The sequence below is a fragment of the Bos indicus x Bos taurus genome, chromosome 28, assembly GCF_003369695.1.
Source record: "Bos indicus x Bos taurus breed Angus x Brahman F1 hybrid chromosome 28, Bos_hybrid_MaternalHap_v2.0, whole genome shotgun sequence".
Lineage (NCBI taxonomy): Eukaryota > Metazoa > Chordata > Mammalia > Artiodactyla > Bovidae > Bos > Bos indicus x Bos taurus.
The window spans coordinates 39304886-39318827 of NC_040103.1; the positions used below are offsets into that span (position 1 = coordinate 39304886).

Consider the following 13942-nt stretch of genomic DNA (forward strand, 5'->3'; position numbering starts at 1 on the left):
ACAAAGGATTAATTTCCAAAATACACAAGCAGCTTATACAACTCAGTACCAGAAAAAAAAACTTGATCAAAAAGTGGGCAAAAGACCTAAACAGACATTTCTCCAAAGAAGACACACGGATGGCTAACAAACACACAAAAAGATGCTCAACACTGCTCATTATTAGAGAAATGCAAATCAAAACCGCAATGAGATATCACCTCACACCAGTCAGAATGGCTGTCATCAAAAAATCCACAAACAACAAATGCTGGAGAGGGTGTGGAGAAAAGGGAGCCCTCTTGCACTGCTGGTAGGAATGTAAGTTGATACAGCCACTGTGGAAGACAGTATGGAGATTACTTAAGGAGCTAGGAATAAAACTACCATATGGCCCAGCAATACCACTTCTAGGCATATACTCTTGAGGAAACCAAAACTGAAAAAGACACATGTACCTCAGTGTTCATTGCAGCTCTGCTTACAACAGCTAGGACATGGAAGCAACCTAGATGTCCATCCGCAGATGAATGGGTAAAGAACTTTTTGACCAACCCAGTATAGTTCTTTACACTGGCCATCCTGTGACAATGTCTACTCAGGTCTGGGGAAAGGGGAAGAATGAGGGGAGCAATTCTCTGGATGACTGACAGCCAGTATGCAAAGTTTTATGTGTATGCAAAAGTTTGTTGGTAGGGTCTTTACATTTTAAAAGTTTCTAAGACATTGCAATAGAATGTTTTATCCTTGTGTATTTTAACATATACTGTTCAGAACATTTTACATGCTGCATACTCACACAGACACGCATAACTGAAACTACAGTGTCATGAAATACTTCCACTATGCATGATGCCTTCTGCTATTTTCTGTTCCATTCTTACTGTTGTATCTGTAGCAGGGGCATTGATTAAGTAGAAAAAAACTGCCTTAAGACTACAATAAATCTATAATTTCTAAAATTTAATATAAAGATGACTCTGAAATGTTGCAAAATTAATTTAAAAAAAAATCCAGCTGAGCTTTATAAAAACTGCTGAAGCTGTAACTATCTTAGGTTCTACATTGATTTTCCTTATATGAGACACTTACAAAATAAAAATGTTTACATAAAATAATTACATTTTATAGTACTATTTCAGGTGTTAAAAACATTGCAGGCATGTTTCTTGCTCTGAGTCCGCTGAATGTGACATGCCTCATTTCTTTGACCTGACAAATAAGACCATTACTACCCACAAATGGTATCACTCCATAGGAAGAGTCTGTCACCATTTTACAGTCTTTTTCTACCTTAGTCTTTCATCAGCAGCTTGATTATAGAATTCAGATAAATCCTTTTGAGGTTATCTGCAACTTCTGTCTTCCTTTACTGGCATTTTCCCTCATGGTGGTCTATTCCAGTATTATTTTGCTATTGTTGTTGAGTTGCTAAGTCGTGTCAGACTCTTTGCGACCCCATGGATTTTGTAATTCATCCCAAATAATAATTATTTTTTACCTTCAGACAGTTTTGATTTTTACTTCTCAGTTATATCAGTGTGAATTTCTACTTGCTGTTTTTCTCCTTTAATAATCATTGCCTACTTGTATTTGTATTCTCTTCCAACATCTCTTTGCCTTTTATTTATTCTGTAATAAGTTTTAGATTTCCCTGAAGTTCACCTACTACTTATTGGCAAAAACATGTCTTCTTTCATCTGTCTTGTCTCACTTAAAATTTCCCAGTTGTCATTTTATAGCTTCATTTTTCTTTATTTGTTCTTTAATTTCCTTTTACTGATGAAGGTGACTGGCTTCCAGTTCATTATCTCTCCTTTTACTTAAGATTTCTTCCCCAAACTGCTTTTAGAATTTCTCTCTGCATCATTTGAATCAGACAGTTTGACTTCCAGTGCTGTTATGGCATCTTCCTGTATAGAGAATTGTTTTTCATTTTCCTCTCTTGATTTCTTAGCCATCTCTGATACCTTTAGGTGGTGAGAAGTATCTTCTTAGACTTTAGTACAAATGTTGAGTTCAGCCTCTCAGTCGTGTCTGACTCTTTGTGACCCCATGGACTATAGCACACCAGGCTTCCCTGTCCATCACCAACTCCCAGAGCTTGCTCAAACTCATGTCTGTTGAGTTGGTGATGCCATCCAACCATCTCATCCTCTGTTGTCCTCTTCTCCTCCTACCTTCAGTCTTTCCCAGCATCAGGAGCTTTTGTAATGAATCAGTTCTTCGCATCAGGTGGCCAAATTATTGGAGCTTCATCTTTAGTCCTTCCAGTGAATATTTAGAACTGATTTCTTTTAGGATGGACTGGTTTGATCTCCTTGCAGTCCAAGGGACTCTCAAGAGTCTTCTCTAACACCACAGTTCAAAAGCATCAATTCTTTGGTGCTCATCTTTCTTTATAGTCCAACTCTCATATCCATACATGAGCACTGGAAAACCATAGCTTTGACTAGATGAACCTTTGTCCAAAACTAGAAAAAAACCAGAACTATTATCTTTATATCCTCTCAAGTTATTGCTTTTTTCTTTCCAGTCTTTGAAAGAATGGGTCACATTTCCTGACTCCATTTCTTTATCTTTTATTTACTCTTGAGATCGCTATAGTTAGTTTTCTGTGCCTCATCTTATTCCCTGAAACTCCTCTGGCAAAGATGACCAAATTTGCAAACTGCCAAGGGGTGATCATTCTTTTTAGTATTTACTTTTTCTTTGCTTATCTGTGGAATTTGACACTACTGCCTATTATCATTTTCAAATTCTCTTCCAGTTCTTTTTTCTTTCCTTTGGATTAGGCATTCTCAGCTGCCTTTTTGTTGTTGTTGTTGTTTTCTTCTTCATTTCTTAAATGTTGGTGATACCCTGGACAGTGCCCTCGGTCTTTTTTCCTTTTTCTACATTTTCCCCAGGTGACCTCACCTGTTTCTGGTGGAACATTTGACAATTATCTCTATAGTCACAAATCCCAAATCATCATCTCTCATTCGGACCTTGCATTTCAGACTCCTTTCCATGGCTAGTAAACACCCTCACTAGCACCCTCTGTAGGTCCCTCAAGGTCAGCTTGGCATGCTAAGTTCATGGTCTGTTTCCTCATGTATAATATTTGCCTTCAGTTAAAGGTACCACCCTCTGCTCAGGCAGACAAACCCTGAATCCTGAATCCTTCCCTCTCTACATCTAATCAGTCAGTCAGTTATTCATCCATTTCCATCTCCTGTACCTAATCAGTCAGTCAATTATTCATTAAGTATTGTGCTCTCATTTTGTGTCTACAGTTGTGATAAAGTTCTCAAAATTCAGTATTGCTAATATCTTTTTTTATTTGTACCTTTCCCCCTAACCTTTTTGCTACAATCCTTGCCATCTTTCTCATGTTAAAACCTCTTATTCTGTCTTCCTTCCTTTGATCCAAACTTCATACTGAAATCAGAGTCAGTGTTCAAAATTCAGATCAGATCATTGTTGTTTTCTGGCTTAAAACCCTTTGACTTCCTAACTGCCCATAGTAGAGTTCAAATTCTTAATATGGCATTTAAAGCCTTTCACAGACTGTATTTTCCCCATTCACCTTCTCTTTTTTCCTGTTGCATCTTTGAACCCTGTTCACTACCCTTGTTTAATAAGTTTCCTGAATGTGCCATGCTGGTTCTTTGCTTTTCTTTATGCTCTTAGGCTGTATTGGTTCTCATATTAAGTGTCTTTATTATTATTTTCTATGTATCATTTGAGATTCAACTCAAGCATTGACTTGCTTTGTGACACCATTTGTGAAAACCCCTTCTGCCAATTAAGTGCTTTTCTTCTCATGCCCCCATGGTATGCTCTCCTATAGCATTTATAGTACTTTGTTGCCTTTTTCTTGTTTGTATGTCTTTTCTCTGTATTGCAGTGTCTGTTGTATCTACAGCCTCTAGCACAGCCTGATTTGTAGTCAGTGTTTCAGTGAAAGTGAAAGTGAAGTCGCTCAATTGTGTCCTACTCTTTGTGACCCCATGGACTGTAGCCCACCAAACTCCTCTGTCCATGGGATTTTACAGGCAAGAATACTGGAGTGGTTGCCACTGGAGATCTTCCTGACCCAGGGATTGAACGCGGGTCTTCCGCATTTCAGGCAGACGCCTTACCATCTGAGCCACCAGGGAAGTCTTTAAAAAGGCTTTCTGTACATGTTTGATGATTGAGTGTTCTAAGTTGTTGCCATGATGAAAACTTTCCTTCCTTTGCCAGAGCTTGAGCTCCTCCTGGCCGGCATTATATCTTAATCTATATTCCTTATCTTGTCTCATTGATGCTTAATAAAAATGTGTTGTAGTAATCTGAGGTGGAGGTATGCAGTGATATAAGTGGGGCTTCCCTGCAGAGGAAGAAGTTGAATTGTGTTAGTCCTAAGCACAATAAGATTGCTCTTATATTATGCAAATACTGTACCTAACCTTAATCATTCTGATTTTTGCCAAATCAAGAAAATTTGGAGTGCCAATACCTCAGGGGATTGATTAAATGCTATTAACTAGCTTGAGGATTTTTACTTTTTAAAAATGTTAAAGGAGTTCCCTGCTAGTCCAGTGATCAGGACTCCGCACTTCCACTGCAGGGATTGTGGGCTCGATCCCTGGTTGGAGAACTAAGATCCAACAAGCTGTGTGGCCAAAAGAAAAAAAAAATAGTTAAAATATGACTATCCTAGTTCTATTAAAAGTTGTAATTATCTCAAATACTTTGTAATTAAGTCACACAAAGAGTCAGCATTTAAAGAGCACAATCAGACTAAGACTGATTGTGTCATCCCATTTCTTTTGTAATTTATTTTTTTAGAAAGAAGTTTTAGGCCAAAAGTTTTAGGTTCCTTGGAAAAAACCAAAGAGTTAGGTGTGCATGGGTATGAATAGGGAATGAGATTCCAAACTGGAATAAATTCTTAAGAAGAAAGCTATCAAGGAAGAGATTGGCTTCTTTACTGGGTTTAATAACGAAGTGTGGTTTGAGGAGGGGTGGAGAAAAAAGCTAGTGTCATGAATTTGGGCACTTGTTCTACCTCGGAAAGTAGGAGTTTATAAATAGAAGCTTATATTTGTGCTGCGTTGTGTTATGTTTTATGCACATAGATGTTTATATTGTTGATTTGAGGTAAAACTAACAAAGTTCTCAGAAAGTCATGGTTAAGGAATATGCTTTTCTTGCTTTCAACCTGCATTTATAAAATGCCAGTTACATGCCAGCCACTTAATTTCTTGACTAAGACCACAGTGAGGAAACAAATGAGCGAAAGGCATAGTTTGTATCTCAAAGAACTTGGTCTCCAGTGAGGGGAACATAAACCTGGCGTGGTCTGAGGAATGCTTCTTGGCAGGAATACTTCTTGATAAGAAGTAGGAGTCCACCTTCATTTGGATACCCTGTGCAGTTACTGAGTTTTATCTGAACTGAATAGTAAAATTTGGAGAGAGAACTTCTGTGGTTTGGCCAAAGGAGCTTGCAGTTAGTTATTCTTTACCTACTAGTATTCTCTTTGTTCCTTAAATTTAAGTTTCAGGAAGTAATATACTTAGAATCTACATTTAATAACATCGTTTATTGTTCCTAAACCACAAATTCATTTTGAGACTTTGAATCCCAAGTTGCTTTGGTCCCCATCTGCCTGAGAAAAAGTTGTAGCTTGAGGACAAAAAGTTCAGCTTGACTTAAAAAAACTATGGAGTTTTGTGTTGAGCTTGGTGTGCACTCTTTAAAGCCATGAAGAAGCTGGAATGAAGTTGTATTGTTTTAAACATTTATTTTTGAGGATGCCATTTTTGCTTATTTAATTGCTGTAATCAAGTCTTTGAATCAACTTGACATAGATGACAGCCAGAAAAAAACAAGGGAGAAGGGGATTTGGTTGAGTGACACAAGGTAAAAAAAAAAAAAATTCTTTTTAAAAATTAAGATGTAGTTATCTGAATGTGAAAGCAAGTTTCCAGAATTAACTGGTCGGGGCATGTAGTCATCAGCATTGTTGTTCAGTTAATTGCTCTTGGACTCTGGAATGAATTTATGCCTATGTAAAAGCCCTGAAATGCATTCAAATTCATACCTTCTAAAAAGCTACTTGAAAAACTAAAAAAAGAATTTGAGTAGGTGGTTCCTCTGATGATAGGGTAATGGATATGAAAGGAATTTGAAAAACTGAAAGCTCTTACTTGTTTCTCTGCAAAAACTTCTTTAATCATTACCTGCATTCTTTGCGGTCTTCATGCTTCTCCTCTAATCTCTGCTGTCCAGTTCCTTCACTCTTGTCCCAAGCTGTCAGTAAACTCAGAATATTTCGTTCCTTTGTCCGGAAGGCAGTCTGCGTGGATCCTGAAGTCAAGTGGACTTGAGCCTGGATTCTCTTCAGTAATTTCTGAACTTGTGACTTTGGACAAGTGTTTTAGCTTTTCTGAATCTTGGTTTATCTATTTAAAATAGGGTGAACTCTACCACCTTATAATATTAGGGCAATCAAGCAGTTAACAGGGACAAAGTGATCAGGATGGTACCTGTCGTATAAGTGCTCAGGGATATTGGCTCCTGCTTTTCCCCTCTCATCCAGTTGTGGATTCCTTATGAAAGCAAAAAACTTTGATTTACAATTTTTTAAATAAGGAATTTATAAGTAGTTTTCGAAATTCTTTTAAATGTGAATTTGTTGTTCAGTTGCCCAGTTGTGTCCGACTGTTAGTGACACCGTGGACTACAGCATGCCAGGCCTCTCTGTTTTTCACCATCTCCCGAAGTTTGTTCAAGTTCATGTCCATTTCATTGGTGATGTCATCCAGCCATCTCATTCTCTTTCTGCCCTCAATCTTTCCCAGCATCAGGAAACTTTTCCATTGAGTTGGGTGTTTGCATAAGATGACCAAAATACTGCAGTTTCAACTTCAGCATCAGTCCTTCCAACGAGTATTCAGGGTTGATTTCTCTTAAGACTGACTAGTTTGATCTCCTTGCTATCCAGGGGACTCTCAGGAGTCTTCTCCAGCACCACAGTTTGAAGGCATCAATTCTTTGGTGCTCCGCCTTCTTTACAGTCCAGTTCTCACAACCACATGTGACCACTGGGAAGACCATAGCCTTGACTGTATGGACCTTTGTCGGCAGAGTAATGTCTCTGCTTTTCAACACAGAGTCCAGGTTTGTCATAGCTTTCCTGCCAAGAAGCAAACCTCTCTGATTTCACGGCTGCAGTCACCATCCACAGTGGTTTTAGAGCCCAAGAAGAGGAAATCTGTTACTACTTCCACCTTTTCTCCCTCTATTTGCCTTGAAGTAATGGGTTCAGCAATACGTAAACCGTGAACTTCCAGATGTTCAAGCTGGTTTTAGAAAAGGCAGAGGAACCAGAGATCAAATTGCCAACATCCGGTGGATCATCGAAAAAGCAAGAGAGTTCCAGAAAAACATCTATTTCTGCTTTATTGACTATGCCAAAGCCTTTGACTGTGTAGATAACAATAAACTGTGGAAAATTCTGAAAGAGATGGGAATACCAGATCACCTGACCTGCCTCTTGAGAAACCTGTATGCAGGTCAGGAAGCAACAGTTAGAACTGGACATGGAACGACAGACTGGTTCCAAATAGAGAAAAGAGTATGTCAAGGCTGTATATTGTCACCCTGGTTATTTAACTTATATGCTGAGTACATCATGAGAAACACTGGGCTGGAAGAAGCACAAGCTGGAATCAAGATTGCTGAGAGAAATATCAATAACCTCAGATATGCAGATGACACCACCCTTATGGCAGAAAGTGAAGAGGAACTAAAAAGCCTGTTGATGAAAGTGAAAATGGAGAGAGAAAAACTGGGCTTAAAGCTCAACATTCAGAAAACGAAGATCATGGCATCTGGTCCCATCGCTTCATGGGAAATAGATGGGGAAACAGTGGAAACAGTGTCAGACTTTATTTTTGGGGGCTCCAAAATCACTGCAGATGGTGACTGCAGCCATGAAATTAAAAGATGCTTATTCCTTGGAAGGAAAGTTATGACCAACCTAGATAGTATATTGAAAGGCAGAGACATTACTTTGCCAACAAAGGTCCATCTAGTCAAGGCTATGGTTTTTCCAGTGGTCATGTATGGATGTGAGAGTTGGACTGTGAAGAAAGCTGAGCGCCGAAGAATTGATGCTTTTGAACTGTGGTGTTGGAGAAGACTCTTGAGAGTCCCTTGGACTGCAAGGAGATCCAACCAGTCCATTCTGAAGGAGATCAGCCCTGGGATTTCTTTGGAAGGAATGATGCTAAAGCTGAAACTCCAGTACTTTGGCCACCTCATGCGAAGAGTTGACTCATTGGAAAAGACTCTGATGCTGGGAGGGATTGAGGGCAGGAGGAAAAGGGGACGACCGAGGATGAGATGGCTGGATGGCATCACCGACTTGATGGACATGAGTCTGAGTGAACTCCGGGAGTTGATGATGTACAGGGAGGCCTGGTGGGCTGAGATTCATGGGGTCGCAAAAGGTCGGACACGACTGAACTGAACCGAATGGGTCTGGATGCCATGATCTTAGTTTTTTTAATGTTTGGTTTTAAGCCAGCTTTTTCACTCTCCTCCTTCATCCTCATCTTAAGAGACTCTTTAGTTTCTCTTTGCTTTCTGCCATTAGAGTGGTATCATCCATGTATGTGAGGTTGTTGATCTTTCTCCCACTTATCTTTTTTTTTCTTTAATGCATTTTATTTTTCATTTATTTATTTTATAATTGAAGGATAATTGCTTGATAGAATTTTGTTGTTTTCTGCCAGATATCAACGTGAATCCCACTTACCTTGATTCCAGCTTGTAACTCATCCAGCCTGGCATTTCTCATGAGGTGTTCAACATATAGATTGAACAAACAGGGTGACAGCAGAGAGCCCTGTCGTACTGCTTTTCAGTCTTGAACCAATTAGTTGTTCCATACAGGATTCTAACTGTTGCTTCTTGATCCACATACAGGTTTCTGCCATACAGAATTACCATACTTTAAATGTACTATACTTAAAAAAAGATTACTCTTATAGAAAGTAACTCAGAAAATCTCAGACATTTCCAAATCCTGTACCATGAATTATTCTTAGTTCAACATTAAATTAAAACTCAAAGACAATTGTAAAGTATTTCAGAGAAGATTATATCATTAGATTGTGTAGTCAACATGTACTTTTTCAGATCGTTATGACTGCCTTGTTTAATTGCTTAATGGGGACTATGTGTCACAGCTCCTAAAATGAAGCCCACTCACGATGTCTGCTTCAAAGTTATAAACAAATATAGGAGAAAGTTTCATGAATATTTGAAGACCAGAAGTTAGCTTATCAACAAGTGAAGTGATGGCATTCATAATGCAAGCAAATAAGGAAACTTTATAGCTGAGGTGTCAGATTGGCTTTGTCTCAAGAAAGACCACAGTTCAAGATGATTGATATTATTTATGTTGCAATTATTTGTGCATTTAGAAATCAATAAGAGTGCGAGGTTTTGGCGGCCATGGCTCCCAACGTGCCTGCAGCGGAACTGGTCCCGGAGTCTCCTAGAGGCATTCAGGCCGTGCTCTTAGGGCCACCTGGAGCTGGCAAGGGTACCCAGGCACCCAAATTGGCTGAAAACTTCTGTGTCTGCCATTTGGCTACCGGAGACATGCTGAGGGCCATGGTGGCTTCCAGCTCAGAGCTGGGAAAGAAGCTGAAGGTGACTATGGATGCCGGGAAGCTGGTGAGTGATGAAATGGTTTTGGAGCTCATTGAAAAGAATTTGGAGACCCCTCCATGCAAAAATGGTTTTCTTCTAGATGGCTTCTCTCAGACTGTGAGGCAGGCAGAAATGTTTGATGACCTCATGGAGAAGAGGAAAGAGAAGCTTGATTATGTGATTGAATTCAGCATCCCAGACTCTCTGCTCATCCGGAGAATCACAGGAAGACTGATTCACCCCCAAAGTGGCCGCTACTACCACGAGGAGTTAACCCCCCAAAGGAACCCATGAAAGATGATATCACTGGGGAACCCTTGATCCGCCGATCAGACGATAATGAGAAGGCCTTGAAAATCCGCCTGGAGGCCTACCACACTCAAACCACCCCGCTGGTGGAGCACTACAGTAAACGGGGGATCCACTCTGCCATCAATGCATCCCAGACCCCTGACATCGTGTTTGCAAGCATCCTAGCAGCATTCTCCAAAGCCACATCCTAGTAACAGAAGGCCAGGCGAGACTGCACCACTACTCATCACCCCACGGCATGATCCCTGCTCTTAGGTGCTGGGCAGAGGGAGGGGCGGTCAGGGTAAGGATGGGGGCAGAGGTGCCGTGAGGGCCCAAGAGGGGGAGAGGAGCTGTGTTGCCCTGAAGCAGTTTCTTCTACGTGGAGTAGAACTCTTAAAAGTATAAGCAAAGTGGAAAATTAAGTTTTTAAAACACTTGATTGGAGGGTATAAATAGAAACAAGGAGATGTAATGTTATTTCTAAGGAATCATGTTTTCATTTACTTTGGTCTGGTGACAACTGGACAGGTCTCAGTGCCCTGAGACCTCAGCTTTTATCAGAACCTCATGCCAGCCCAGGAATGCAGGAAATCACACTGTTGTCCCATAGCTTGGAACAGGACAGGAGTTGATTACTAATCCTGATTACCCATACCATGAAATCAGAACGTCATCTCCCCACGTGAAAGAGACATGGAGTGTGTTCCTGGGGGCGGTGTCTCAACAAATCCAGCTTACTGGAGTCATGGGGCAGGCTGGTGTCCCTCCCTTCCATACTCACCACTGATTTACCAGCCCACCTGCCCTCACGGTGAGCCCTCCGCAGCCACCCAGCATACGCCACAGTCCTGCGCTCTTGCCTTCCTCCACCCACATCGTGTGAAAGGACTCTTTTTAATGAATGAGCAAGTGTCCTAAGCAACATTATCCAAAGACTTTCCTTTCCATCCTTAAATCCTATGACTGGGATCACTCTACAACACTGTGATGTATTATTTTCAATGAGGTGCCTTTCTTACCTGTCCAAATGCTGCCTGTTTGGCCCCTAAATAAAGCGTGTTAAAAGTTTGTAAAAAAAAAAAAAAAAAAGCAATAAATATTCTTGGTAGGAAATAGTGCATTCAGGTTCTAATCCTTTTTTTTTTCCCCAAGTGATAGCACCCTAAGCATTTTGTTAGTAACAGTGTCTTTCTTGTGGACTTGGGCCTCTCAGTTATTAATACTTAAGATGTTCTTGGGAGATAACATATATTACCCTTACTTCAGACTGTCAAGTAGAAGTATAGAGAAGTGAAGGAATGTTCTGTTCCTTGTCTACTCGTGACTGGCTGGGGAATATTAAAGCCCTTCTGACTCCCAGATGACTCACCAGAGGACAGAATCATTAATGTGGGTTCTCTAGTGATTTGTAGGATGGCCCTGATATCTGCTATCATGACCAGTGTTCTTATGGTCATCCTGAAAGGATTTGTACATGTGGAGTGTGTTTTGTGGTAAAGGTTATTATCAGAAAATAGGGATGGCAGTCATCTGGCACAGGTATGCTGTCTCTTTTCCTGCTCATGGCAGATATTGCTGTTTGATCACAATTCTTTACTGCAGAGTCTAGATTTCACCTCAGAATCCTTCTGAATGGATTGCTCAGGGCCATTACCACAAAATGAAATTATTACTTTTCAGTCTTGACTTACTATTTATTAAGTTAATTTACACTGAGATTATGAGTTTACTTAAAAGGTGAGGCTCTGTCATATCTGTGCTCCTATAGTAGGCACCACGTATGCCCTCATACCTTCCTTTGGGCCAGACAGACACGCATGCAATTATAAGACAGACTCAGCTCTATTAGTGGTGTGAAGGGAATAGCGAAGGATGAAGGATTAGTTTTAACTGGAAAAGTTTGTGAGTGTAGTGCTGTTTTACTTGGAGGGTGGGGTCTTCCAAGTGGTTTTTACAACTTTAGCAAGGGCATAGAAGGTAGAAAGTAGAGGATAGATTTTGAGGAATGACAGAAATGTATCTTGGCTTGAATGTACAGTATTTGCAGCGATAGGGTAGAACCTCACAGAGAAGCTTAATCTCTGCACAGTGGGTTTGAGTTTTATTTTATTGTTCCTGGGCCACATGTGGTTTTTAATCTGTAGAATGATATGATCAGATCTGTGCTTTGAGAGAATAACTGTTGACAGTCTGTATAGAAGTGAAGTGGAAATCTTGATAACGGAGGAAGCCTTTGTAGTCATGCAGAAAGAGGTGAGGGTGAGACCTAGAATTGTGAAACGGAAATGCTGAATTCTGTATAAAATTTTAAAGATAAAATCGATGTGACACATTAAATTGAGGTTGAAGTTTGGAGAGATCGAAATGGTATCTGTTGACTAAAAGAACCTTTTCTGCTTTTTAATTCAGACTTCTATTTTATGTCTTTTTAAGTATATTCATGTACTATTATAATTTTTAAGAACTTGTTTGATACTAAATACATTAAAAAAATTTTTTTAATGCAGTTTTTTGGTTAAAACATTTTAAGTGGCAAATATATGGGCATATTTAAAGTATATAAGCAATAATGATTAAAAGTAAAAGAAGCCTTCTTTTCACCAAATTCTCACTTCACTAATGGTAATCACTGTTAACAATTTTTTGTGTTTAAATATACAGGTGTACACATATCTCTATGTGGTATCTTTATCTGTTTATCATGTTACTTTTATAAAAATGGGATTCACTGTACAGATTCTGTAAGTAACAGAAATGAACATGTTCATTTACATGTCCCAAAGATAGAGTCTTTCTGTAGCATACAATAACAAAAAGCAAAATATGCAAACTTGAAATTATTCTTAGTAATCAGAGTTTAGTATTCTTACTTAGAAATGATGTTTCAAGCCAGTGATTATCCATTAATTAATTTAGTTTGTCTAAGCTTTTCTTACCTTAAGTTTCTTGGAAATTATCTGTAAGCTGATGTTTAAGTATATATTTTCTATAAACATAATTATTGTTGAAATAAAATGTTTGTTAGAATAGTCATTCAATTTAAACAGTTTTACATTTTCATAATCTCAAACATTGCATATGCATAATATTGACTTATTTGATCAGTAAGCCTGTATACGTTTTAGAAAGTTGTTCTAATGTGATAGTCACTCTGCCTGCTTCAGCTTAGGTTTCAAAGCTGTGCTGAAGATGTTTTCCTGGACTTTTCTAGGGCATGCCTAAGCAGGTCTTTCCATCCAAACTAGAGGATATTTATTAGTTTCCAAGGTTTATTAACTCGCTAGTTTTCTCTTATTACTCCTTCTAGGCAGTGCAGTCAGGCTAGGAGCGACCACACTGTACGGAATCTTTTTCTGGCCACTACTTTTTAAAATTTAGAGATTTTTTTGTTTGAACATTTTCTTGTTTGATTGTAGCTGGTGAGTTTTTGGCTGAAAAATTACACACACATAAACACACATTTTGTATACTCTGTCCCTTTTATTTATTATTGAGGATAGGAAGTTCTGTAATTCTGTTTCACCCCACTATCTTTTATTTATTTATTTTTACTTAAATGTTTGTATGATTTTCTAACTATGTACATTTGACATGAATAATAACTAACATGTACATACTTTAGAAACTCTCTAATTCTTAAGATCAGAAATTAGAATCAATTTTTTTATTTGAAAAAATAAAACCAACAAATTAAAGACAATGTCTTAAGATACATAGTTAAAAAAAATCAGTGACCCTAAGGCATGCATTTGGCTTTTATTTGAATTTTGCTCTTGTTCGTGGTCTTATAACATTTCTGTATAACCACAGAGATCATATAGTGGCCATATTATATTTTTGTTACTGTTGGGACATCTTAATATTTTTAATATTTAATATTAATCTCGATTGTAATGTCATCACATGACATAGTGTATTATAGTAAATAGTTACTCACATAGAGGACTCTGTTTCTTATTTTATGCTCTTG

The 13942-nt window shown here is 38.7% G+C and overlaps 1 protein-coding gene and 1 pseudogene across 7 annotated transcripts in view; both read left to right on the forward strand.

The window, feature by feature from the left end:
• CCSER2 (coiled-coil serine rich protein 2) overlaps positions 1-13942 on the forward strand; it is a 158663-nt gene that overhangs the window by 22250 nt on the left and 122471 nt on the right. The window lies entirely within an intron of this gene.
• On the forward strand, positions 9228-10304 carry LOC113885467 (annotated as a pseudogene). Its single transcript, XR_003509223.1, has one exon. The product of XR_003509223.1 is annotated as an adenylate kinase 2, mitochondrial pseudogene (transcript).